Raw genomic sequence first — 26,862 nt, 5'->3', positions numbered from 1 at the left:
AAATGCACAGTTCCCGAAGAAATAGCGCACGATAACCGAATACCATGCGGGCGGAGCCGCGGGCAAAAGCTAGTTTGCTTATAATTAGAACAAGGAATCAATAAAATATTTTTATGGCTGTTGTTTGCTTGGACTTGAGACACGAGGATTTCTACCGCAAATTTTATGTGGGTATTTATATAATCATGTTATTGCGTCGTAATAGTACTGATTGAAAAACCGGCCAAGGGCGTGTCGGACATGCCCAGGATAGGGTTAATCCTGGCATACTTTATTTTAACACGTAGTTGTTTTACTAATTATGTCTATTTTGTAACTATTTTAATGGACAAGCTCGTTAAACTGTAAAATCAAAATCGTAATAATCAAATAATATTTTTCTAAGGATTTCGTATTTTGTACGGAATCAGCAGGTATATTTTACAAGTTAATCTGCATTTAACTTCTCTTAACTATACTCTCTACTCGTAGTAATAACTCTCAGGCAAACTTAGCTGTAATAGTTTTCCTTGTTAATTTGATATATTTATTCCCATTATGACTGTTTTTAAATTATCCAAGGTAATTTTTCAAAAGGGAAAGCGAACTGCTGTTGTTTACATTATAAATTGCGCAGCCTGATTGGTCACTTGTGTCTCGTTAGCACCTTGGGCCCGTAATAATCCATACTAATATTATAAATGCGAAAGTGTGTGTTTGTGTGTATGTTTATCCATCTTTCACGCCGTAACGGAGCGACAGATCGACGAGATTTTTGGCATAGAGTTTATGGGCACGAGAGTGACATAGGCTACTTTTTATCCCGGAAAAATGCCCGAGGAAACAGCGCGCGATAACCGAATAACACGCGGGCGGAGCCGCGGGCAAAAGCTAATATTACTATATTCTTGATTTTTGACTTCTATCTATCTCACCTGATAGTAAGTGGAGAAGAGGCCGAAGACGTAGCTCACTGGTACAGTACCAAGGTAGACTCTGGCCTTGAATAGCCCTAAATGAGTGTTGCTGTGATAGGCTATTTAGTTTAGCTAGTTTCGTGAGTCCGTTTGGCAACTGTGACATTTGCTTCACGTTTAGAATTGGCTAAATAACCAAATAAGCAAGTCAAGTCAAGTCAAAATATCTTTATTCAATTTAGGCTAAAACAAGCACTTATGAATGTCAAAAAAAATCTACCACCGGTTCGGGAAAACCTCTGTTGAGAAGGATCCGGCAAAAAACTCAATGAGTTATATTTTTTTAAACAGATTTACAATATTATTAAATGATCAGAAGTATTTAACACCACTTTATTTTTAACACAGTAGGTTCGCTATTTGAAGGGATCGCTTATGCGGATCGGAATTATTTCCAAATATCCCTGTCCATGATATAATCATTAACTTTATAATACGCCTTAGATATTAATGTCTTCTTGACAATAGATCTGAATTTTGTATCTGTTTCATTTATAGTATTTTTTGGAATTTTATTAGAAAAACGTATGCAATTTCCCAGGAACGACTTTTTGGTTTTAACCAGTCTGTAAGATGGAACTTTAAGCTGCCCTGTGTTTCTAGTAGCCTTTGGCTTATCGACGTTAGTGGTAAAATCACATAACGTTCTTCCTTACATACATGATTATTTCAAAAACATTAAGCGACAATCTAGCACGACTAACATTTAACTTCGCGCAATACTAACGCCATCTAGCGAAATCCCACCTGTCAAGAAACCCTTTGGAAAAACAGACGGCAGAAGCGGGTTCCATTCTTTAACAGTGGGTATATTGTTTTTCTTAAAATTTCTCGTCTTAGTTACAATTTTCAGGTAACAGTGAAAAGAGTGCATTTTGTATCTTAAAGTAATTAACAATTACCGTGTTGTCCTCTAGTAACGAAGATAATTTACTGCGCAGGCGGCGCTCGGTAATTCAATTCAGCATCGGTGAATAACTCCGACTACAGCACAACTCTTTTTGTAAATCAACTTATGGCGCTGGATACTTTGCTTAATTAGCTTATGGAATTTAATTTGGTTGTGCATAAACATTTTTAGCTATACTTTTCAGGTTTATTTTGAGGATAGGTAGATGGTGGTTTGGTAGGAATTATATTAGGTAGTAATAAAATATTCAAGAGTGACAGTAAAGGTTGTTTTTTATTTTCATTTTCACCTTTGCGCCTCTGCGTTTACCTACCTCTGCTGGGGAGGCTTACGTTGCAACCTTGGCAACATATGATCATTCATCATCAGAGATTCAACTAGGAACTTGAAAGCCTTAGAAAACTTACACCATGACTATTTGGGCCCTCCACATTTAATGTAGTGTGAACTTATCCTTAGTCGCTGTCGATACCTTCAGTCACGCACTCTATCTAATATCTGGTAAGCACGGGTTTTGCTTTATCGTATATCGATAACTTGCTGTCTAGGAGCGTGTATTCGTAAGTGAACAGTTCTGTATCACTATCTAGTTAAAATAGCAAAGCAACATGCAATTTTGCATGACTGCTCTAAACCGTGCAGCAAATGTACAGTAGCTCGCAGTTGTTTACCATTATTGAACTGTCTTAAACACAACAGAGGCAATGGAGCCACCGAAAAGCAATGAGCCGCCCCCGCGCGTCACAATGCGCTGCCACTCCATTCGCACTGTTCTCTCCGCTCAGCAGGAACGAGTGCAATTTCCCCCGTTCTGTATCGTGGGCGACGTACAAAAATTGCTTTTCTGAACGTGAAAATATAGAGAAAAAAGTGCCATGCAAATTTTTGTAAAGTCATTCGGAGGCGTGCGTTTGTATTTCTAGGGTAGGGGTAAGGAAGGCGAACAATTGTCGCTGGGAATTCCTTTATTTTGTAAGAGGGATATTGCGCGTCGCGAGCAGGCGCGCAGCTGCCGCCGAACGAGCGTTGTTTGCCGCGCCGCACCGCGTCCATTGCCCGCCGCGGCCACCAGCTATCGGCAATACGCCTGCATCGCCAAGCTCACGCTTTGAATAAACAGCGTCTGGAAGACTACTCGCAAATAAATGGTATTCATACATAAATGTGCGAGTATTCGTCACTATAAAATTGTATACTTATCATTAGTTTTAGACTTTACAGCAGGAAGTCATCTATTATGTGCATCTATTGGTTATTATCGTGTTGGGCACGCGGAAGTAACTTACAGGGAATTTGATAGAAATTATGTAATTTAAATATACATTTTCATGTAAGGTTCATAAAGCTTCTCAAGCTTTCAATGAGTGGCCCGTCTGGTATAAATTGTCTTCAACTATTTAGACTTAAGTATATATGTATAATGCTTTTGAAAATCAATGCTGCGGCCCGTTGTGCAATTGCCATATCACGTTTGTGACATATCAGGCTACTTTTTACCCTCGGGAAAATTTAAAAATCGCAGACAAGATTCCATGGAACAACTAATGTAACAAGGTTAATGGGCCTTGCACTTGAATTTATCCTTTGACATTGAAATAAGTTATAAAGATACCAAAAACAATTCACTCTATTTTTTGGGAACACGTATGGAATATGATTTGAATATACGTTGCTGTATGTCGTATTCCTGCAATAAGAATAGTTACTCTATCTTATCTGTAATTAAAGTTATGAGTAGTTGGGTACCTAGAACATATTTAATACCAGCAAAAACTGTCCTTCCCCTCTCAGCCTGAGGAAATAATAATTAATCGCATCGATGAACTTCCCTGCTATATTTCTGGCTCATTAATATTTTTTATCGAAATTAATCTTCTTCCCTATGAAACATCAATCAAACCGTCTTACCCGCTGCAGATTGTTAACCCCCAACACAAAAAGAGGGGTGTTATAAGTTTGACCGCTATGTGTGTCTGTGTATCTAAGTGTCTATCTGTAGCTCTTGAACGGGTGAACCGATTTGAATGCGGTTTTCTTTTATTTGAAAGCAGGTTTTCTAGCGATGGTTCTTAGACATGTTTTATTAAAATCGGTTAAGCCGTTTTTTAGATATTAAACTTTGAAGTGACAAAGTCGGGGGTTTTAACTTTAGCCTAAGGGCCAGTACAAATAGACTGCTTACCAACTGCAACGTAACCGCAATTGCCGACCGCCCTTATATTTTTCATTGCAGTTCTATTGCATTCGGTACAGCTTCACGCAAACTGCAAACTGGCTGCGATTGAAATTTATGTCCGCAGTTGCGGTTACGTTGCAGTTGGAATGCAGTCCGTCTCATCTTTATGAAATCACCCCAACCCGCAAGCAAGCATCGTTATCAGCGTGCAGTTTTGGTAGCAATGTATGGTTGACTAAAAAATAAATACACATAGTAAAATAAGTACAAATAAACACACAGTAGATAAAGGAAATATACATTTTAAGAAATAAAATAAATTTATTATGCTCTATAAACAACTAAAATATGTTCAATATCAGCAGCAGTTGGCAGTTAGTCGCTCACGTCTCTTTAAAAAAATCATGTTATTTATTATGTCTCCACTCATCAATTAATTAGAACAAATATGAACAGTCAATATGAAGTGCTATGGATGATTTAGATTAAATAAAACACTTTAGATAATGTAATTACACTTTTTACTTGAGCTGTATTTTATGTCATTCGATATAATATTGTTTCAACATTTTAAAAGATCGACAAAAGTTTTTTCTCAAAAATTATATCTCAAACTAATAATCCTGAAGTTTTCTTTATAGTAAAAAATAATATTTAATATTTACATGTATTTTTTTTTTGCCAACCATATAATTGCTACGAAAACTGCATGCTGGTAACGATCATTAGTTGAAAAGTGCTGTACCATGCGAATGAAGTTAAGAACAAAAGCTAGTTATTTTACTAAAGGAAGTGTTAATATATGTAGAGCTTTATTACAGAATTGAAGTAAAATTAAAAAAAATATATATCACGGGACAATTCACACCAATTAACCTAGTCCCAAAGTAAGCTTAGCTAAGCTTGTGTTATGGGTACTAAGCAAAGGATAAATATAATTATATAGATAGATACATACTTAAATACATATTAAACACCCAAGACCCGAGAACAAACATTCGTATTTTTCATACAAAAAATTAATATTGGTTTTTGGAGTCTTTTTGTATTTTTTATTTCAACTCCAAATTTTGTTACTTTTATAGTCATCCCGTAAAATCCATATGGAAAATACAAACTGAAACATAGATGCACAGAAAAACCAGAAGAAGAAAGTTTCTCGATGAGGTCTAAAACATATATGTCGCTAGTGTCGCTGCTTAAGTGACTAAATAAGAAATAAACAAGCTGAGATATGTGGTGCATAGGAGAAATTTGCGTCTGTACTCCTGTCCAGTGGTGGTGTAGAGGTATAGCACGCAGCACGGAATGCTGAAGACCTGGGTTCGATTCCCAGCGCTGGTCCCTTTTTCTGGTTTTTCTATGCATCTATGTTTCAGTTTGTATTTTCGATAGAATTGAAGTGGTAAAAACGCCGCCACAACAAAGATAAAATTGTCACAGAATAATGAAAATTCAAGTCTCCCACTTTAATAAAACTTAGAGACTATCGTGTAACACACCAAACAAATTAGGAGTAATGAAGCCTCGTTGCTAAATCACGATAGCGGACTTATTTACTTCACGAAGTTATTTTTCTCCGATGACGTCACCAGGCCTCGTTTTGATTGGGGGCTTGGGCCGAGTTCAAGGCTCTATCCGCTCGTAAATACAAATAAAAAGGATTTCGTCTGGATCACGTAGTCTGATGATTATCATATTTTATTGTTACCATAAACTTACTCGCAAATAGTGTAATAATGTAATAAGTAGTTTGGACTGCTCGGTTCCAATACAAATGAGGTGTCTACCTTTGTGTGGGTTGGTACAACCATTGTCCTCTTATCAATTGAAGGCAGCTGAATAAGTTTTTAGTCCGTGCTGTGACCGGTTTTAGTATAGGATAGACCCATTGCTTCCCGTAGGTGTCGTCAAAGGCGACTAAGCTACCTGATGTGAGAGTGGGCAGCAGCACTCTCTATTGTCAACTAATAGGCCACTAAGCAGCCTGATGTGAGAGTGGGCAGCAGCACTCTCTATTCTCAACTAATAGGTGACTAAGCAGCCTGATGTGAGAGTGGGCAGGAGCACTCTCTATTGTCAAATAATAGGCGACTAAGCAGCCTGATGTGAGAGTGGGCAGCAGCACTCTCGATTGTCAACTAATAGGCGACTAAGCAGCCTGATGTGAGAGTGGGCAGCAGCACTCTCGATTGTCCACTAATAGGCGACTAAGCAGCCTGCAGTGAGAGTAGGCAGCAGCACATTCAATTGTCAACTAATAAGCGACTAAGCAGCCTGATGTGAGAGTGGGCAGCAGCACTCTCGATTATCAACTAATAGGCGACTAAGCAGCCTGATGTGAGAGTAGGCAGCAGCAAATTCAATTGTCAACTATAGGCGACTAAGCAGCCTGATGTGAAAGTGGGCAGCAGCACTCGATTATCAACTAATAGGCGACTAAGCAGCCTGATATGAGAGTGGGCAGCAGCACTCTCTATTGTCAACTAATAGGCGACTAAGCAGCCTGATGTGAGAGTGGGCAGCAGCACTCTCTATTGTCAACTAATAAGAGGCGACTAAGCGACCTGATGTGAGAGTGGGCAGCAGGTTGAAATAAAAAACAAAAAAATGTCACAACGCGTTGAACCTTCACGGGCGGAAAACTCGGATAAGTTCGAAGCTATCCAACGACTATGCAATATAAAAGTCCAGGTAATCCGATTTATTGCGCGAATTAGTCTGACTTGGTTATTTTGTAAATTTTAATGTTCACCAGTGTTATACTTAAATGTTAGAATAAAGTCAATGGCATCAATCGGGCCTTCTAGCCAGAGCGATAGGACCGCGCAGCTCGTAATGTACGTCCATTATCTAGTTGTCATGTCTACGCCCCCCTATTCCTACATTGCTCTGTACGAAACCGAATTAACTTAATGGATTTTGTAACTCAATGCAAATTGTTAAATTGATTTATATCCAATGTAATTCATTTGTCAGTATTTCGTGGTTATTTGGCCGCCGTGAGTTGAAGAGGGAAATGATTGTATAGCGGTTTCGTTGTAAGAATTATGTTACAGTTAAAATGGAAGCGTGATTGGGTGGTTATATAATTGACTGGATTATTGACTTACCCATTTTTATGATAATATTACAATCTAATAGAAAAATATGTTTTTCACTTCACAAGATCAAAATGGTTATCTTTGTCTTCAAAATCGGCTTAAGAAAAAGCTCTTGCCTTGCTAGCTTAGAAAAGGTTTTTGAAATTCGGACGTGACGACGAACCTCACTTATTATTGTCATTAACTTTCAATTTATAACAAGATTTTTATACTTTTATTAGCCGTTAATTGCAAAAGGTGGCCGAGTGGTTTTCATGTGCAGAATGACATTTGAAATTTAGCACGAGCTTTACGGTGAAGGAAAACATCGTGAGGAAACCTGCACAAACCTGCGAAGCAATTCAATGGTGCGTGTGAATATCATAGGCTGGGATGATGATGAATCACAAAAAATAATCATCATCATCATCATGTCAGCCGAATGACGTCCACTGCTGGACATAGGCCTCCCCCAAGGCTCTCCTCTCAGACCGGCCTTGTGCTTTCCGCTTCCAACGCGATCCCGCGATCTTAACCAGGTCGTCGCTCCATCTTGTTGGAGGCCTACTGACAGCTCCTCTCTCTCTCCCGGTCCGTGTACACCATACTAGAGCCTTGTGTCCCCATCGGCCATCAGACAAAAATAGATAGGAAAAAAAAATGTATGTATATGGTGTGCAAATTCACAACATAATGACACGATCAGAAACATGGTTCGCCATCCATATCTTATGTAATACCTTCATCCTGCCCAAGCATATTTAAAGGAACTTCCGACTTCTGTTTATGTCACTCCGATAGTTCTGACGAGTCTAATAATTCCTCATAATGTAGTCCAGCCGTTCAGGCTAGAGATAGGACTATATTTGAGAGCATATCAGTAGTTTTGGTTTTAGGTTTTTCTTCAAATCAATCCGTACAAGAATAAAATAAGACATGAAATGTAAGGCACAGTACTATCAGACATTCATTGTGTTCTGTTATTTTCATGTGTTTTTATGTACAATAAAGAGTTTTACAATACAATACACTCGCGGTCTGTTTCCATTTAGGTACTTTCAATGTGGATATGGTCGCAAGCAAAAGCTAGTCACCTATTAAGACCAAAGTCGAATTGCCTAATTAACTTAAAGTGCAGTCGAATAAGTACTATTATTAGGCCCGAGCCTTGCCGAGTGAGCTAAATAAAATAATAAAGGAAATTTTAAGACAATATTTTTCATAATTGAAATAAAATTTTCACCGATAAGTGCTTAATCAATTAATTGCCTGTCTACATTTATTGGTAAAGTTAATTTGTTTTATTTATACGCCGCTTCGCTATTAAAATAATTCAATCGGAAGGCATTTATCAACCTAAATGGCTTTAGGACGGTAATTGTTACTTGTTTTTGTTAAGTTGAAGGGTTGGTTTTATTGCTAACAGATTTCTGACGGTGTTTATTTAAAAGTATCTATCGTTATACTAATTGTACCCAGTATTATACTCGTAACTTCACAAATTTGACCCTTGACTTGACTATTAACGTTTGTGCTGATGAGGCTAAAGAGTTATTTTTTGACAAATCAAGCAATTTTCAATTGTGAAACATGAGTTTTCTTTTTTATACTTTTTTTAATACAAGCTTTTTTCTGACTGTACTTTTGTTGACTGTACTTGCATTGTCACCTAAATTACATTTCCGTAGCAAATTTTAAGTCGATGCCATTAACCGATGAGGAATTCCCTCCTGCAGAGACTATCCTGGCTGGATCACCAGAATTTCACAACCACATTATAATGTATTGTCACCTCACTTACTAGTAAGTATGCCAAATTACTAGCCAATCCGGTCACTGGAGTGAGTCAAAATTAACTTGCAAGATTTGACTCGCACATAATGCATGCATCTTACCTGCATTGGTACATTGAATGGTAAATAAAAACTTGGTAACAGTTAGCTGTGCAGGTTCTATGGCAGCGTAGCGTTTCTAAGTAAGCGTTGGTAAGCAATATCATAAAAGTTTGCAAATTGTGCGATTAAGATACGTTGGTGATTTACTTTTATTTTTCACTTTTTTTATTTCAAATAGTAGCTTTTTTTTCATTGTTCACTAGGTGAAAATTTATCAATTTGATCGATTTCTAAGCATCAACACCTAAATTAAAAAAAAAATATAGGTACAACGCTGGTTTTGAAAAAAAGACGCACTACGTATTTGTGTGGTGATTTGCTATCGTAAAAAAATCAAGATGCATAACGACTTACTACAAGATTTTGTTCTAACTGGCTCAGCTTTGCTTGCTTGACATTTTTCAGCAGGCTGTCTTGTTTAACAGTAAATTGAGACCTAAAATGTAGCCACGAATTCATCTCTTTTCAATCTTTAAATCATTTAAAAATATTATGTATTTAAATTTACTTAAGTAATATTTGGTCGATTCGTTCATGCCACTTATATTAAAATATATATTAAAATGCCTAAGAGATAAATAATTATCAGAATTAACCTAAGTCAAAAACCAAGTAAAAATAATAAAAAATAAAGGCAGCACTCTCAGTATAACGACTCATTCAAAATCCTTGTTTCAGGTTTCGTTGCCGTCTATGTAGTTGCCAGCAGATAATTTGAGAAAAGGTACGTCCCTTAAGCATCTATTTGTATTCACGAGCGTGAGATCTCCTTGCGACAATCTTGGATAATTTGATTGTACTTAAAATCGAATATTCTAGAAACGAATACTACTGAAGGCGGTTTAAGGAAACTATCGTTAAGATAAATAGGTTGTTTGTTTAGAGATGTTATCTGTTTTTGTTTTTGTTACCAGCCTCGAAGAAGTTCCATCCAAGGAATACATACGTATGTATATATAGATTTTTTTGTGATTTGGTGCGTGTTTACTTGTGGAAAGCGCATGATATTTTATTGATGCTACCAATATAACTATATGATTTTAAAATACAATTTACATTTTGCTTTTATTTATTGTACATTGTCACGTGGTAGCGCTAACATTTCCGTTGGCAGCCTAATGACAGCTGCGTTTACTTATGCTACTCGTCGTTAGAGGGCGCTGTTATAAAATCGTAAATATTCACATAAATGTCAGCAAGATTTTATTATTTATATATAAATACTTTAAAAGAGGTTCTGAATAAAAATAGTTAATTTCCTGAGTTTATAGGTTTACTAATGTTTCAGCGAAAATTATTTAGAAATTATTAGCTCCCAAACTATTTATCCCATTTTTTTATTTAGGCGATATTTCCCAACTCATCGTTTCGCACTGATATCATTTCCCAAGTAACAATTTGATAAATTATTATTATGCAAATTATCACCTGGGATTTTTTAAGATGTCATTTATGTTTTTGTCAAATGTATTGATTGACATACCTTGACTTAGCAACATATTGAATGGGATCCAACCTACTTTCCTAGTGGCAGTTATCCTGGCTGCTATAAAAAAAACCTAACATCGAAGGCTGATTCTGAACCTAAACTATCTAAGTCGCTTCTGCTCCTACCGTCTTGCTCGCTCGCTTCGCTCGCTCGCACAAATTTTGAAGTAAAACTGCAATATAACATTGGGCAATTGTTATTTGACATCTTGTTATTTACCTAAGCCAATCATTTGCTACTACATTTTGCCCGAAGTAAATATGCTAAATTAGGCCTTTAAAAAGTGAAAGACATATTTGTGAAAGACTTATCTTCTGCTACAGCACATCAAAGTCCTTTAAAAAGGAAAGCTCAGCTGAAAGCTTGACTTTCTTCGAGCACATCTAGCAGCAGCAACTCTTCAAATCGCCGAACTAAAGGCAACTCCCTACGGAGTAGAACTCCGAGGTCTCTTGTCCATCATCTGCACCTCCAGTGGCCAGCGCATCGGCTGCTTAAGAGGCTCCGTCCAACACGTCCAGCCGCCACTCCACCGCGCCACCTCGACACCCGGGCTAAGGGAAGTGCCTGACAGAAATTCCACTTGTACCACTTGTACGAACCTTCACTCACGCTAAAGTCTCATGCCGCGTACCGTAGAAGAGCCAGTTTTATAAACATTTGAATAAATCGCGTCTTCCGAGCATTCATTAGTTTACTTTCTCTCCTACAAGCTGACCCGCTAGCCGCTAAACGCGACAAAATGACTAAGAATGATTTATTTCTTTCCATAATACGAAAGATCCCAGAATTAAAAGATAGCCAAAGATTCCATTGGCATAGATTAAAAAATACTGACAATATAGAAAGGACAAGTAATTCTCGAATACGAGAGCATCCCATTCGGGAATTTTCGTTCCTCATCGAGCTCACCGTCTTCCTATTTTGTGCTGGAATAGCCCTAATAACATGCCACAACTCATTCTGATTTATACGTTCTCGTTATAATTGTGCGCTTCGTTGCCCCTATGGCCGGCTGTTGCAATTTTCATGCAACCGATCCACGAGAATGGATTCTTTCTGGCAATTTGCTCGTAATTTCCCACTGTGTTATTGCAGAGATAATTTAATTTTGAGATTGCTTCGCCGCTAATGGAGCTTTTGTGCCTAATTTGTCTGAGTCTTCGTCGCTAAGAAGTGTCTTTTGTCGCTGTTTGGTGATCCTCAGTTACTTTGACTTAATAATATTCAAAGGAATATTATTTCCAATTAAATAACACTATTTTCCGTTATCCAAATGCTGCACACGTAACATTAAAATAAATAACAAAATAGTTTAGACTAGTTTATCAGAAAACACGTAACAATTATTTTAAAATTTATTCGAACCTGCCAAGTATCATCTTAAAAATAAGCTTTATAAACATGTCTCTTTTACGTAACGTACATATTTAGGAGAGCCCTATATCATAGTATTTTCGTCTAGTCGCCGGTCCACGGCGATATTATGTAAATGATGTTGATCCAGGTTAATATTGCCATGGATAATTTCCAGCTATGTTAACGGGCGGGATTCGTGCGAAGGACGTCCTGAAATAGTGAAACCCCACCTATTTATTACTGTATGAATCACTGTGTATTTACCAAGCTATTTGTGATTTAGATTTTCCAGAACATTAAGAATGCATGAAATGATTTTTTAACGAGTTGAAACGCAAAATAAATCGTTGGATAACTGTTACAGTTTGACTGAATTTGCGTTAAGTTATATGAGCATCTGCTGTAAATGAAAGCAAGTTTAATAAATACGGTTATGATAAAACGTGTGCTTTAATGAATTTAAATAACCTGATTATGACTTTTATTAACAAACAGTTAAATGACACGCAAAAGCATAATTTAAGACTTACCTACTGTTGGCGTTTTAATTGTTAAAACTATAAAGCGTACCGTAATATAGATAATAGAACTTGTTTGAACAGTAAAAACATTAGTAAAAATAGAAATAAAAACCAACGAAGAGGTTCTTACCATTCAAAGGGAAAAGGACGTTACTGGCGACCATAAATTGCAGAATGACATATGATAGGATACGATATGACACGACAATTTTTTGTTAAACCTTCTGGAAGGAAAAATAGAAGGAAGACGAGCCAGAGAAAGCTCAAGATTGACCTATTTTGACCAGGTGAAGGAGAAAGTGGGTGTCGTGTCGTATCCGACTAGAGCGTGTAGCTCTTAAATTTAAAAAAAAGAGAAGAAAAGCATTAGTCATATTTTCATAACGATGTCGAATAACATCGCGATCATTTTATGAATAGCTAATCCATAAAAGTACAGAACGAATTTCACGAGTCGATCGTAAACGGCAACTCTGATTTTTACGCACCACAAATCCCCCCCATTCCGTGTGATTACGACCTCTCCTACAATACAATCAATCGTCAACTTTTATTTGACTTATCTTTGAAATAAAAAAACAAGCAAAACAACGGCTGGGTTCGGGGTTCCGCGGATTCCGTAAACTTTGAAGGTGAGCCGACGACCGTCTCCCTAATAGAGAAGAAAAATACGTTAATGTACCCTCAGAACCTGAAGACAAATAAAGCGAGGCGGACACGGACGAATAAAGGCGGGGAGGCACCGAGATAAATAACAATGATCCTGCGAAACGAGTCGCCGCAGCGGGCGGGGCGGATCGCGGCCTTGCCTTGTCACACTACTTACACTTTCTTGTTATTACGCCCGCTTACAAACGTTTAACCACTGTTTATTTGAATTAAATTATGAACTACACCGTACGATAGCTAAGTATTTACATGCAACAAATATGTATTCATGCATCTCTTCCGCCTCCACGCTGTAAGAACACACACACGATATCGCACATACCCAACTATCACCACCACCACACTACGCTGGCGTGTTTCGAACTCAACCTGAGTTCATCGTCAGACAGCACAACCGTTCATAATGCTTCGTTGTTTGTTAGATAACGAACGATTGGGTACAGTTGATATAAAATACTCGTCGTGATACTACGTCAAAATAGAACTTAATTAGTGTCATCTGAATATCAAGGAACTTTCAAATAAACTTTGCACTATGTTCGCTACATCAAAATCATTTGTTTCTAAGATTTTGTAAAAAAAACTGGCTCAGTGCGAGACATACTCGCGCATCCAGGATTCCGTGCAATTATTTTCGCTTATTAAAATATACGTCTTAAACGGCTGTATACATTCATAAATGGTCCAGTCCTAAATTTGTCATGGGAAAGACAAATTTCGCGAGGCCCTATGATGGCACATTATTATTTTCAATTTTATGTAGGTGCATAAAATTATAAGGTAAACTGGAAGAGATCCCTTTAAGGGATAAGTTCGCCTTTGTACATCTTATTATCCTGTGTTCTGTTATTTTCATGTGTTTTTATGTACAATAAAGAGTTTTGCAATACGTTACAATACAATACAATACATTATGTACAAAGTTAAGTCAAAGTCAAAATATCTTTATTCAATTTAGGCTATAACAAGCACTTATGAATGTCACAAAAAATCTACCACCGGTTCGGAAAAACCTCTGTTGAGAAGAATCCGGCAAGAAACTCAACGAGGTATATTTTTTTAAACAGATTTACAATATTATTAAATTATATCTCTGAGGCCAACTCAGGTTGACTGGTTTTTATTGTTCTTTGTATGCAGTACATATACGATTATGTCTATTATAATCTCTGAGAGGTTTGTAAGTTGACCCGTTACAGAGATAGAACAAAAAGAAAGGAGATTTCCCATACAAAAATGTAAGTAAATATTATTTTCGTTCTATTTTCATAACGTTTTAAACATAGTAATCTTAAACTCGGAATGGTATAGACATAAATATGCTACAAATCAACAAATATTAAAAACCGCTCAAGCGTGAGTTGGTCTTAAGCAAAAAACACATAAACTTTGTAATTTGTCTGTAAGTAGCTGTAAATTGCGAATAATTTCTTCTAATTATTTAAAAATATAAAGGATATTTATTTGGATTGAAGATGCGAGTCCAACTCGCACTTGACCGTAATTATACTTGCTAATTGAAATACAATGGTATGTGATATGATAAGCGATATATAGCAAAAAGGAGTGACTTTTTATACATATTATAATTTATATATCAAAGTAAGTATCATAAATAATATAAAAAGTGTACAAATAAATAAGAAAATATTAAGTAAATCAAGATTATAGTACTAACTTCCAAATCGTAACCCTTTTCCGTTAGAGCCAAACAAAACAGATTTCGGCAAAATCTTTCCATCTGTGTCAAATCGGCGACTTGTCATAATCTTGCCCCACAAAACAAACACGGCTTTAATTAAAATACTTTAAAATAACAAAACGTTTTTATAAAAGAAAACAGAAAACCGAGCAGTTGGTCGCAACGTTTATCGCCACAACCGGGAATACCCAGTCGCAGAATCCTTTCATTTGTATCTGACATTTTATGAATATTGAATGCAATCTTTGTCAAGCGGTATATTTCCTGTTGCTGACTTTAGAACGCACGTGATCGATGAAGTAACCTAACAGGAGGTAACGGCAACCATCGATTATTTATTATTCAAAGCACCTTATCACGATGGTATGTCCTAATAATATTTAAAACTCTACTATTAAGAAATCTAAATATACAAAATTAATCATATGTTAATAAAGTAAAAAAAACTGGTCAAGTGTGTGTCGGGCCATTCGCACTTTAGTTCCGTACTATAAGCGGCAAATATTCAATGATGAATTTCAATCAACTATTATTACTTCAAAAACCTCCTTAGCCGTAGATTTTCTTTAAAATCGTTAGTACCTGGGCGACCGATCTTTGCTCGGGCTAAAACTCGATAAAAAACGCTTACCCAGAGATAAGATTAACCTAGATCGATTTGTCATCCCTGAAAACCCCCACATACCAAATTTCATCGAAATCGCTGAAGTCGTTTCCGAGATTCTGATATATAATATTTATGATATGTTTTCTCATCTTTCCAGCTCACAGTTGTACTGTTGGGCACTTAAGATTAATACGAGTAGTAGGTATATGGACAGCCGGAAGCCGTGGTGGCCTAGTGGTTTGACCTATCGCCTCTCAAACAGAAGGTCGTGGGTTGGCTCGCACCTCTGAGTTTTTCGAAATTCATGTGCGGAATTACATTTGAAATTTACCACGAGCTTTGCGGTGAAGGAAAACATCGTGAGGAAACCTGCACTAACCTGCGAAGCAATTCAATGGTGCGTGTGAAGTTCCCAATCCGCACTGGGCCCGCGTGGGAACTATGGCCCAAGCCCTCTTGTTCTGAGAGGAGGCCTGTGCCCAGCAGTGGGACGTATATAGGCTGGGATGATGATGATGATTATCGCGATTCGACAGACTCTCATTTCGACCGAAACACACTGTGCCTGCAACGCAACTGTACAGAAAATTAAAAGTACAGACTTGCATTTATCGCGATTAGTTAATACCTACTCATATTGACAAAAACGTAACTAGCTTCGCAGTTCAATGACAACGTAAACTACTCCGAAAATTTAAACACCAATAACAAACACAATGATTCCTCCATTCATTTTGATTGTTTTTTGGTTAATGGTTTGATGATACTGTGATTCCCCTCGTGTTGCGGGTGTCCATGGGCGACGGTGATCGCTCTCCATCAGTGACCCGTCTGCTCGTTTTCCCCTCGTTTTATATAAAAAAAAACACAATGATTGCTTACTTAATGCAGGTTGTTGCAAATAGGTTAGGTCAGGATAGTACGAGCACCGCATTATGGCCGAAGATCCAACTATAGAAACAGGAGTTCCACGTAGTCCACGTATCTCACGATATACTTTTTTTTTTATTCAACTGGATGGCAAACGAGCAAGTGGGTCTCCTGATGATAAGAGATCACCACCGCCCATAGACACCTGCAACACCAGGGGGATTGCAGATGCGTTGCCAACCTAGAGGCCTAAGATGGGATACCTCAAGTGCCAGTAATTTCACCGGCTGTCTTACTCTCCACGCCGAAACACAACAGTGCAAGCATTGCTGTTTCACGGCAGGATTAGCGAGCAAGATGGTGGTAGCAATCCGGGCGGACCTTGCACAAGGTCCTACCACCTGCCAACACTAAACACACACACTACACTTAATATGTATGTTCTTTAACGTGCTTAATTCACAAACGTTTTCTATTTCATCTCGTATCATTTAAGCAATATGACCAACTGAATGTATAGTATATAAAGTTTTTGGTCAACTGCATTTTTCTTGTGATGTTTTTGCCGTGATGCGTTCACTCTCACCAAGTGCGAATCTGATCGAAATCCTTTTCAGGTCAAATGCGATATAGTAAATTACGTTTCTGTCAAAATAGTATACAAAATAATCCCGTTACCCTAAAAAGCTTAAGATCAAAATAAATTTATATTTCCAGAGTTTCAACGTTGTTATTTTTTTCTGTATTTACGAACAAAACGAGTTAATGTGGAGTCTGTCCTTAAAATTTTGTTTCAGCTTTAACAATTGTGGCTAGCGGGCGTGGCTCCATTGTTATTTGACTTCCGGCTAGTTAAGAAAAAAATAAAAATGATACCTACTAGCAACATAAACATAATATGAGGTTAAAATATACAATAAATCTCGAATTCTTTATTAATCCATTCAATTCCATTCCCGTTACCGAGTTCCCTATTCCATAGGAATGCCACAAAACAAAATTCGTCCTTGTTCCTTGTGTACCTACCTATATCATAAAGAGGATCTATACCTAAGCAGATTTCAGCTTTAGACCTAGCTGGATGTTTATGAGTCACCCAATCGGGTGTTTTTATTTTATGTATTTATTTAATTTTATAGTTAAACAGCTATCCTTCAACTAGAATTAGAATATCTATCGATTTTAGATTTTAAACAAATCAAGTATAGGTAAATCTTGATGCTGTCGAGTTCTCATCGGACCCCGAATCGACCACCATATGTTCTGATGTCCGAGCAGATCGGACAAAAACGGAAGAGGAAAATGTACGTCACCCACTCGTGGAATTATTATGGACAAAAAATGTACCGGGACGGGAAATCGGATCAGTGCTAACGAGCACATCGCAATTAAAGTGCCGCGTGTCCCTCTCAGTGTTTTTGCATTGCCGCCGATGTCGCGCACAATTGTCTCTTCCGCTTTGTTTGTTTGGCAAAACTGGATGTTAATGTACTATAGCGATATTAGCTGTTTGTATAATGAACATGCTGCCAGCCGTGGATTTGGTTAAGTCGTTGGGATAGGTAATGAAATATTTCATATTGTTTCGTAAGGCCAATATGCACATTACCGACATTGCATCAGAGCTTACAATGAAGCAATGGAGTTCAATTTTGATAAGATTGAATTAAGTTTGCTTAATACTAACTTCTGTCTATAAAAAAAATATACTATCGCTGTTCCAATTATCTCAACGTATCTTTGTGCTAGAAACACAGACGATCATCCGAGTTAGAAACCGCAATATCACTACTCTACTGATATTACATTCCCGTCGCCCCCGCGCCTGTCGCCGCGAAGTCGCGCCCCCTCGCCGCCCCTTCTCAAACCCCATAGGGTAATGAGTGTGACCACAACCGGTCTCGATATGACCTATAAAAATTTAGAGCGCAATTATAGCTATAAGTAGTTTATTTCAACCATGAATTTATTTAATGGCGCCTTAATAAAATTGCGATTGTCGATTACGTTTGAGAGCGTGCCGTGCATGTTCGATGGTTGGTTTATCAGGAATTTAAATTCATATCGTATACCAGATTGGACGGTTTGTATTATAGGCAGAACTGAACGAATTAAATCAAATGAGGGCTATCGTTTTTTGTCTCACTAGATGGCGCACTGTTGCGTGAGGTTTTTAAGTATGGCTTTCAAAGTCTGTTATTACGGGCGTGAAAACAAAGTTTAGATTAAAATCATGTTTAATACACCTTAAAACCGTACCATAAAAATATCGAGCATGCCACAGTGTTGCATAGTCCCCGTTTTGTTCGGAAAAAAGGGAGGACCAAGGTTTCCAAAAGACAAAACTGTCTCAAAACACAGACATTCATTGCCCCGGAACGCATATTTGCCATAATTAATTTCAGATATTGCAAAATATTCACAAAATTATTCTAATTATAAATAAACCCGCGTAGCTCACCCAAAAACTATAAGATTTGTCATTTCGGAGACCTCACGCTACACTAGCGCCTCTAGTGGCGAATTCATACGCGATAGCCCTCATTGACTCGTTTTAAGTATGCCATTATGGCTGAGTAGGGTACACGCCATAAGACGGTTATTAATTATGGGTATAAAAATGAGAAAAGCAACGCATTGCTACAAAGTACAACTTTGAGGGTCTTAAGCAATGCGCGCTCGTAAACCAACTGGCAAGAATCAACTATAAAAACAATTTAATTAAACCGATAAACGGTCTGAAATGAATAATCTTGAAAAAGTTAACAATTCTCCCGTAAAGTAACAACCGGCAACAAAGTATGGCAGTGTCCGCAACTCGGGCAAAAGTTAGAGAGCGCTAATGTTGGGTATCACTGCTCGTATTTTATTTGTAAGATTAACTTTTATATTTTCAATAAAGATTATGGAGTGGAGAGAGCTATGATTGTCTTTCGCCGTTACGTTTAAACTTTTTATTGTACTCTTTTCTTTTAACTGTCCTTTTTACTAACAAGCTTTTGTTTTTATGGAATGTAACAAAAATCTTTGGGTCTACCCAATATATTTATAACATCTTTATTGAAGTTTTCCTATGCACTCTGCACACTGTACACTGTAGCACACTGTAGGTACACTGTGAAAATAGGTACTTAACTATATTTTCCTAACCATTACTTTCCCTAGCAGTAATACAGATTCCACAAAAGGCCAATTTCAGCCAAAAATAATCATTTTTAACACCTATGTATCTTCTAGGCTTGTCTGAGTATGAGATTTTACTAAGGACTTTTATGGGCAAATCATCTCAAGCGAGATATTCTTAACTTAAGCGTTCGAAAAGACTTTGAAGTAGGAGCTCACCAAAACCAAACATAGCTAGAGACGAAAAACACCAGGAACCAATAAAACTTAAGTGGAAGGTAAGTATAAGGCTGCTTAATTTTCGATGTGCCACAGTTGATATAGTGCGCTGTGCTGGCACTCGTGAACTATGCAATAGTCGGGCAGAATCGGTTGGAAACAAATTCAATGCTGCAAGTGCTGGCCGGATTGCTTCATAGTCATAAACTTGCCCGGCTTCCTACATCCGTTGTTCCAGGCGTTCATTTTTAAACAAGCGATTTTCGGTGCTTTTGTACAGATATATTTCCACTATTGCGACTGCTGGGCGGGGATACCGCGGAATAAGAACTTATTGCACTAACTGAGTGCGATTAACTTTAAATGGAAATAAATAGTTGTGAAACGATTTTATTTCATTTTTTGTGCCCAATGAAATTGTTAGTTTAATGGCTAAAACAGGTAAAAGCACCCTATGCTTTTAAAATAAAATAAAAATTAAGAAAAAAAATCAAAAGCAAAAAAGTGTTCGTCTTAAAAACTTAGCTACGTACATACCATACATAGTCTTTAAGTGTAAGAAATATCTGTCTCTAGTTAATTTGGTACCTATAGCTACAATCATGTAAATTACATGTTGATATGGTGGAAAGTTTATCGAGCGAAATAAAATAGCCGCCACTGCAATGGATGGCATTTTTCCAAACTGCGTCGGGCGTATGAACGTCGACCGTAGGCGTTGCTCGTCGTTGCTTGGAGTAGCGACTAATCTTTTAGCGCGTTACCGGCGCACGCACATAAATCGCATCTGAGTTACGACCCGCCCCGATCCAACCCGATCTAACAAACTTGCGTTCTTCCTCGCTGTAAATTTCAGCTTCATTCACCGAGTGACCAAAAACAAATTTATTTTACATTTTATTGTATTGTGAGTGCCACACCTTGCACTCAGAATCGATAATTAACTGTTACTGATTGGTCGTTGGCTTGTTCTATTTACACATATTTGTGATTGGAAATATTGTATGTCCTACTCATTATGAACGGTTTAACATTCCTTGGTTCTCTAATTGAAGCAGTTATAATTTAATCTTAGGGGAACACTTTTCTTCTTGCAGTAAGTATATTTGTTGTGTTCGTCCAATGAGCACAGGCTATTTGTGACCACTAAACTTATCCTCTAAGCAAACAGCAAAAGACAAGAACATTATTCGCCCTCCATCCAAAAATCCTCGGGCTATTTAATTGAAATCATACCAATAGTAAAATAATATTCCCTCAATCGCAACTAAACCCCGGACGGAAAGTATAAAAGAAGGAAAAGAAAGAATTACGCTGAAATCAGTTGTGTAGTCCCGCTTAGTTCATCGTTATTATATTTCTTACGGGTTGAATTTTGATTTATGGCTTTAATTTGGCAAAGGTTGGCGACGACAGCCCGAGACATGTCGGAGTGTTTTCAAGGAGCCATCGTGCATTTGTTTAATTAATCTTAAGCTAAGACGGCGCGGGCGCTACGCTTTGGGTGCACTACACTTGGCCCAACTTTAAACTCGTTAAAAGTTGCTTTGAAACATTTGGCGCCAGATAAGCCGCAGTCAGACTTTGGTTTCGAGATTGTTAACTAATCTACTGTTATAATTAAACAGCGTTTCATGTTTCATTCGTCGACGTTTTACTCTGATTAATATCCGTTTTACAACTGTTCTTACTCAGTTTTATAAGTTCACACAGCTTTCGATATAGCCACAAGTTGGAAATCTATTGTTGGAATCGTCTTATTTTTGCGAATAAAGTTCTGAGGGAGAGCTCCTCTGGACAACAGCAATAAAACTGTATGCAGGGCCATTGAAGACACTCCAGGGCACTGTCGCGTGTAGCTTTGACCACCAAAAGCAGGCACATAACAGGCTGGCAGTGAACAAGGCTCATTTCACGTGCACGAGATGCCGACAATGGCCCTTAACGCGTAATTACTCAAATGAATTGACCATTCAAGTATTGTCTCTATGTACGTATGCTGCAATAGCCTATCTATTACTAGATTTGTATGACATTATTTTCACAGCTCTCTACAATGAAATGGATCTTATAAAGAAGATAATTCATAACAGTTTATTTTTGCAAAATTTATGCAAATAAAATAGAATAAAGTTATTTGAAGCGAGCTTTTTGATGTTGATATCATACATAAATATAAACATTAAATACCTAATACCTATTAGGTATTTAATGCTTTAGAAATACCTACATAATAAAATTTAACTTTTTACAATCTTCCTGTAATTGACTGATTCAGGCGTTATTTTTTCTTTTACAGTCCTTTTAATGGGTCTGCTTTCGACACACCTTAATAATTAAATGACAAATAGGTAGCCGAAGAGGCCGGTTTCTTCGGTTGACAGGACGGCGTTTAATCAGACGTTTTGATCAACACGTCCTCGCTTGGCAATATAATTACAGTTAACAGCAGTACGGCGACGTTATCGCGCGTATAAATTAGACCGATTTACATTTAGGCAACGCGACATAGCACAGCCATTATCGTGAATGATGCAGGGATCGCTCAGGGCCTGGAGATCGGGGCGGCCAGCGTGGAACCATTACATTGAGATTCAATTGATGTTAACGCCTTGGTTTCAGTCGAATATTAATTAACATCAATAGTTTTATCATAAAAATTCTAGAGAGTTTCAAATTTTTATAGATTTCTAGCGGGAGTTTATGAGATTTTAGCCAAGGCATTGTCAAATTGGGACAAAAGCTCTCTTAGTTACGAGTAATTGATTTAGGTAGGTTCAGTTCACTCAGGTTTTATATCGATCACGTAGGTTTATAAAATAGCTCGCACAGAATTTGAAACGCGTTAGCATCGTGTTTAGTATTTATGAGTATTGAATCTGTATAAAATATACCTATTACATATATGTTAAGTTATGTGGAAATGGAGGAAGACCGGTTTCTGCAGAAAAACGCATGTGTATCGTACAGACGTAGCTGTCTTCAATGTGTGATATGATAGCGAAGTAGCAATTCAAATGATTGTATTCCATCAACTCTCTTGTATCAATGTGCCGCCATACACCCTTTTATGATTTGGGCCGAATGATGACTTGTGTTATAAATTATAACTATCATGCACATTTTTAGTTTACTAAACCACAAAATTCAATATTTCCTTAGTGCCCAATTAATTTTACTAACTAAATTTAGGAAGTAATTTTCATGTAAAATACAATTAAAATAATTAATCGTATCAGTCATCATTACACGTTCAAATTACATGATCACGCGCCCGTAAATTTAATTCCCATATTCTGCGGCAAAACCACTGCAAATTGGTCTTAATTTAAGCGAAACGTATCGCCTTAATGCTAAGCATATAAGCAATCTCACTTTATTACTGTACGAAGGGTTCGGGACGAGAACACCGCCCGGTATAAGGGTTGGTGCCACAATAATTTCTCCCACATAATATTATTTATTACACAGACTTGGAGACAATCCCTTGCGATACAACATGACACAGACATAGATTTTGACCTAAGCCCAAAATGTAATAAAGCTGAAACTGATATGAGTAAACTGTATTCGGCACATAAGCTGCTCTGATTTATCCCTCCTGCTGAAATATAGTAGGGAACAACGAAAGTGATAAAAGTAGGCAGGTGAGATATTTTCCTTTCCATCATATTAAATTATAATGAAGTTACTCGTTTATTTAATTTCCAATAATAAATGGACCAATTTTGTTTCAAACTTTTGGTAGCCCTATTGGTGATCATTATTACACCTTCGTTTCTAGTGACCTTTAGAAACAATCGAATTATATCCTACGCCTGGTCCAATATCTGCAATTGGCAAATTGTCCGTGTTATCACCCCGATTCCGCCGGGTAACAGGGAAGCAATCTCATTTTTTCGCCGCAACACAGTCGCAGCGTCTTCAAAGCTTAGACACTATTAGATTCATTATTGGAGGATATCGATGAAAATCTCCAACATCCAATCTCTGGGGATCGCTGGCGGCGCGCGTATTCTTGTAATTTCTGAGGCATAATTTTATTTATTAGAGTGTGCCCTCGCCGGAGCAGCGAGAACACCCCATTTGCCGCTTCATTGACTTACAACGCCACTCCATAACACTTCGCACATATTTCTGTAGCGCTCCTCCCGCCGATATTAGATCCTTCGCACCTCATTATATTGCGAATGACATTTAATAAAACATTATGGCTATGCCGCAGCGCAAACGGTTTTCGATAACAAAACTTATCGCAAAAATAAGATTTATTTTGGTATCTTCTCAAGCTGTTTCTTGGAAGTTATGTAACGAGCTTGTTATATTTATAAATCAATTTGTTAGATTTCTACAAGGAAATTGTTGTTTCTTTAACAACGTCTATTGGCGTAGTTGCTCATTACGAGTAATATTATTCTCTTTAAGTTAATTAAAAACCCATAACAATGCCTACTTGTCGCAATTACTACAAAATAATGTATAATCGCCATTAATTTGTTCCGGGCATAACAAAGGGGAACCCATCTCGATTAACCACACAATTAGTTTTAGCGCGTTCAATACCACATTTGTATGAAACAATTATTTAAATTCCGGCAATACAAAGGTAATGTTGACATCACGCACGCTTCGATAGTTTACGGTTTACCTTCTGATGTGATGTGACACGGACGCAAATTACACGCTTCGACGCGCCACATCGGCTTTTTAATCCACCCCGGAATTGAGCACTGCTAATAAACTATGATTATATGGTAATAGGATCTATCATTGATATCATTGTGCATCTCCACAGGAAACTGGTCACATTATGATGTTAGACCATTTTGAGCAACAACTTCTTTTAAAATGTTTCATCATGTCAGCCGAAAGACGTCCACTGCTGGACATAGGCCTCCCCCAAGGCTCTCCACTCAGACCGGTCTTGTGCTTTCCGCATCCACCGCGATCCCGCGATCTTAACCAAGTCGTCGCTCCATCTTGTTGGAGGCCTACCGACAGCTCGTCTCCCGGTCCGCGGACGCCATTCGAGAACCTTCTGGCCCCATCGGCCATCCGTCCTGCGAGCAATGTGCCCCGCCCACTGCCACTTTAGTTTCGCAATTCTTCGGGCTATGTCGGTAACCTTAGTTCTACTGCGGATATCATCATTTCAAATGTTTGTAAAGCCTATTTAGCTGTGTTTGTATATGTTTTCATTACATTTTTTTTAATATCTACTTAATTTTTCATGTACCAAAACAATACCTCTTTGTCAGAGTAATTATTATGTACACACGGGTGTGTAATGTTGGTACACAAATATCAGAATTTCAATCTGTCGAAATATTGAGAACATTTAAAAACAATATTTCTCAAATCATATTATTCAATTTGCATAATTGTCTTATTTATATTAAAGTACTGTATAAAAATCATGCTGCATAATAATCAAAATTCATAATAAACCATTTTTTATGCAAAGGTCGAGGATAATGATCGAAAAGTATAAAAACCTGGCAAAATCCAACAGCAAAGATCATTTGTGAAGCAATGTTATCCGGGCTGCTATAAAAAAAACCTAACATCGAAGCCTTCTGAACCTAACCTATCCGAGTCGCTTCTGTCCCAAACCTTGTTGCTCGCTCGCACAAATCAAATGTTTTTTTTTGCTTTTGACACGCATGATGTTTACCGTCTAATCATTATTCTAAATTTTGTTATAGATTTTAATCATTTTATGAGTAATCGAATATTCAAAATGAAATGATTTAATATAAGCATTATAGCTCGGTAAAAATAGGAAATCCGTTTTTATGCTAAATGAATATTATGATTTTTAAACGTAGTTAAATGAAATTATGCTAAGTTTGTATGACGATTGAACTGCACCCGTACACACATGTACCAGGTTACAGCTTCCTACGTAGTACTAAGAAGTCTCTGAGCTAAGCCGCGCACAAACGAACGGACGGCCATGGCGAAACTATAACATGATAGTTCTGTTTTTGCCATGTTGTCTACGGAATTCTAAAAATAATAACTACTTAAGTACTTCATAAAAATAATTAATTGTCTTGAGATAGATTACTGAGGCCGCAATGAAGACGAAGTCTGAATTTTTGATGGCATCAAGTCCATCTAAATTCAAAACCAAGCACGTCTTCCAGCGGTTATCCCCGGCGAACACAATTCTCACAAACTAACTAATAACTTATGGGCATTAAAATTAAACTGAATAATAAATAAGTCCCGGCCTAGCAAAAGGTCCTGACTGTAAACTTCTCCGTTTTCCAACATTCCGTGCGGTCTGACGGATTTTGATTTATCATTTTAATTTGGAGTCGGTGACGACGGCGCGAGGTGTGCCGACCCCGCGGGTCCCGACCCTAGCTTTAAATTCCTCCTATTAAATACAATTATTCGGTGTTATCCTAACGCCTTTATATTTGTGTTTCCTTTAAATATGCTTTATTGTAAGTTTGTTAGCACAATTCTTTTCCTTGTCAGAATTTTTCCTTTTATTTACTTAATCTTATCTGAAACCAGGGTAGAATAGAAAATTCACTACTTAGGTATATGTAATAAGAGAAGCATTTTTTTCGTTTGTAAGCTTAATTAAACTCCTAATGATCTTTTACAATTTAGAAAATTAGTCGTTACATTTAATTAAGACAGAGTTGGGAGCTTATCCTGAAATAGAGATTTTCCAATAGGTTTGCCACGATCTCCGGTAGTGTGTGACGTCACGCGCCGCCCCCTCGCCCTTGGCGCGCCTCCGCCGCCGCCCGCCTTCATTTGTTTTCTGGTGTCACTTCTTATCTCGTCTCGCAATTATTACAATTTGTCCGCTCCTCCCCTTATCTTTGTGAGTTTGCCACTTCAGCATAAAGGCAGCCGAATTCAGCAGATTTGCAAGATCATAATATTGAAGGCAAAATCCTCCGTTCTTTACTTTTCGCTGTGGAGTTTTTCGAAACTTTGAAAAATACAGTCTTAAATTAGAGAGGTGGCCGCGTAATGGTGCCGACAGACAAGTTTGTTTGCCGCTGTTTGTTGTTTCGCCTAATTTTACATCTCTTGTTTTATACTAGTTTTTCTCGAAGCTGTTTTCCTGATTCCAGATTCTGGAATTTAAGTTATTCATCTGTTTCCTCTTTTTCTCTTCTTTTTATTTGATTTTATGCTACATTAGCCACAATGTAATAGAACAGAATTCTAAAACGAGCTATTCAACCACAGACTTACGAATCGCCCGCGGTATAATTGTATTGTTTCGGCGCCCATGTATGTATAACAATAAG

At 37.5% G+C, this 26,862-nt stretch overlaps 1 protein-coding gene across 2 annotated transcripts in view; it reads left to right on the top strand.

The window, feature by feature from the left end:
• The window catches only part of mbl (splicing regulator muscleblind), a 358,429-nt gene that overhangs the window by 172,474 nt on the left and 159,093 nt on the right, over positions 1-26,862 (top strand). For both annotated transcript variants that reach the window (XM_074085468.1, XM_074085465.1), the window contains one exon: positions 9,699-9,744. The gene's annotated coding sequence lies outside the window, so the exon portion shown is untranslated. The remainder of the gene's footprint in view (positions 1-9,698; positions 9,745-26,862) is intronic.

The sequence above is a fragment of the Choristoneura fumiferana genome, chromosome 3, assembly GCF_025370935.1.
Source record: "Choristoneura fumiferana chromosome 3, NRCan_CFum_1, whole genome shotgun sequence".
NCBI classification, from domain to species: domain Eukaryota; kingdom Metazoa; phylum Arthropoda; class Insecta; order Lepidoptera; family Tortricidae; genus Choristoneura; species Choristoneura fumiferana.
The sequence above is the reverse complement of the archived record's forward strand: the minus strand, read 5'-3'. Positions and strand labels throughout refer to the sequence as shown.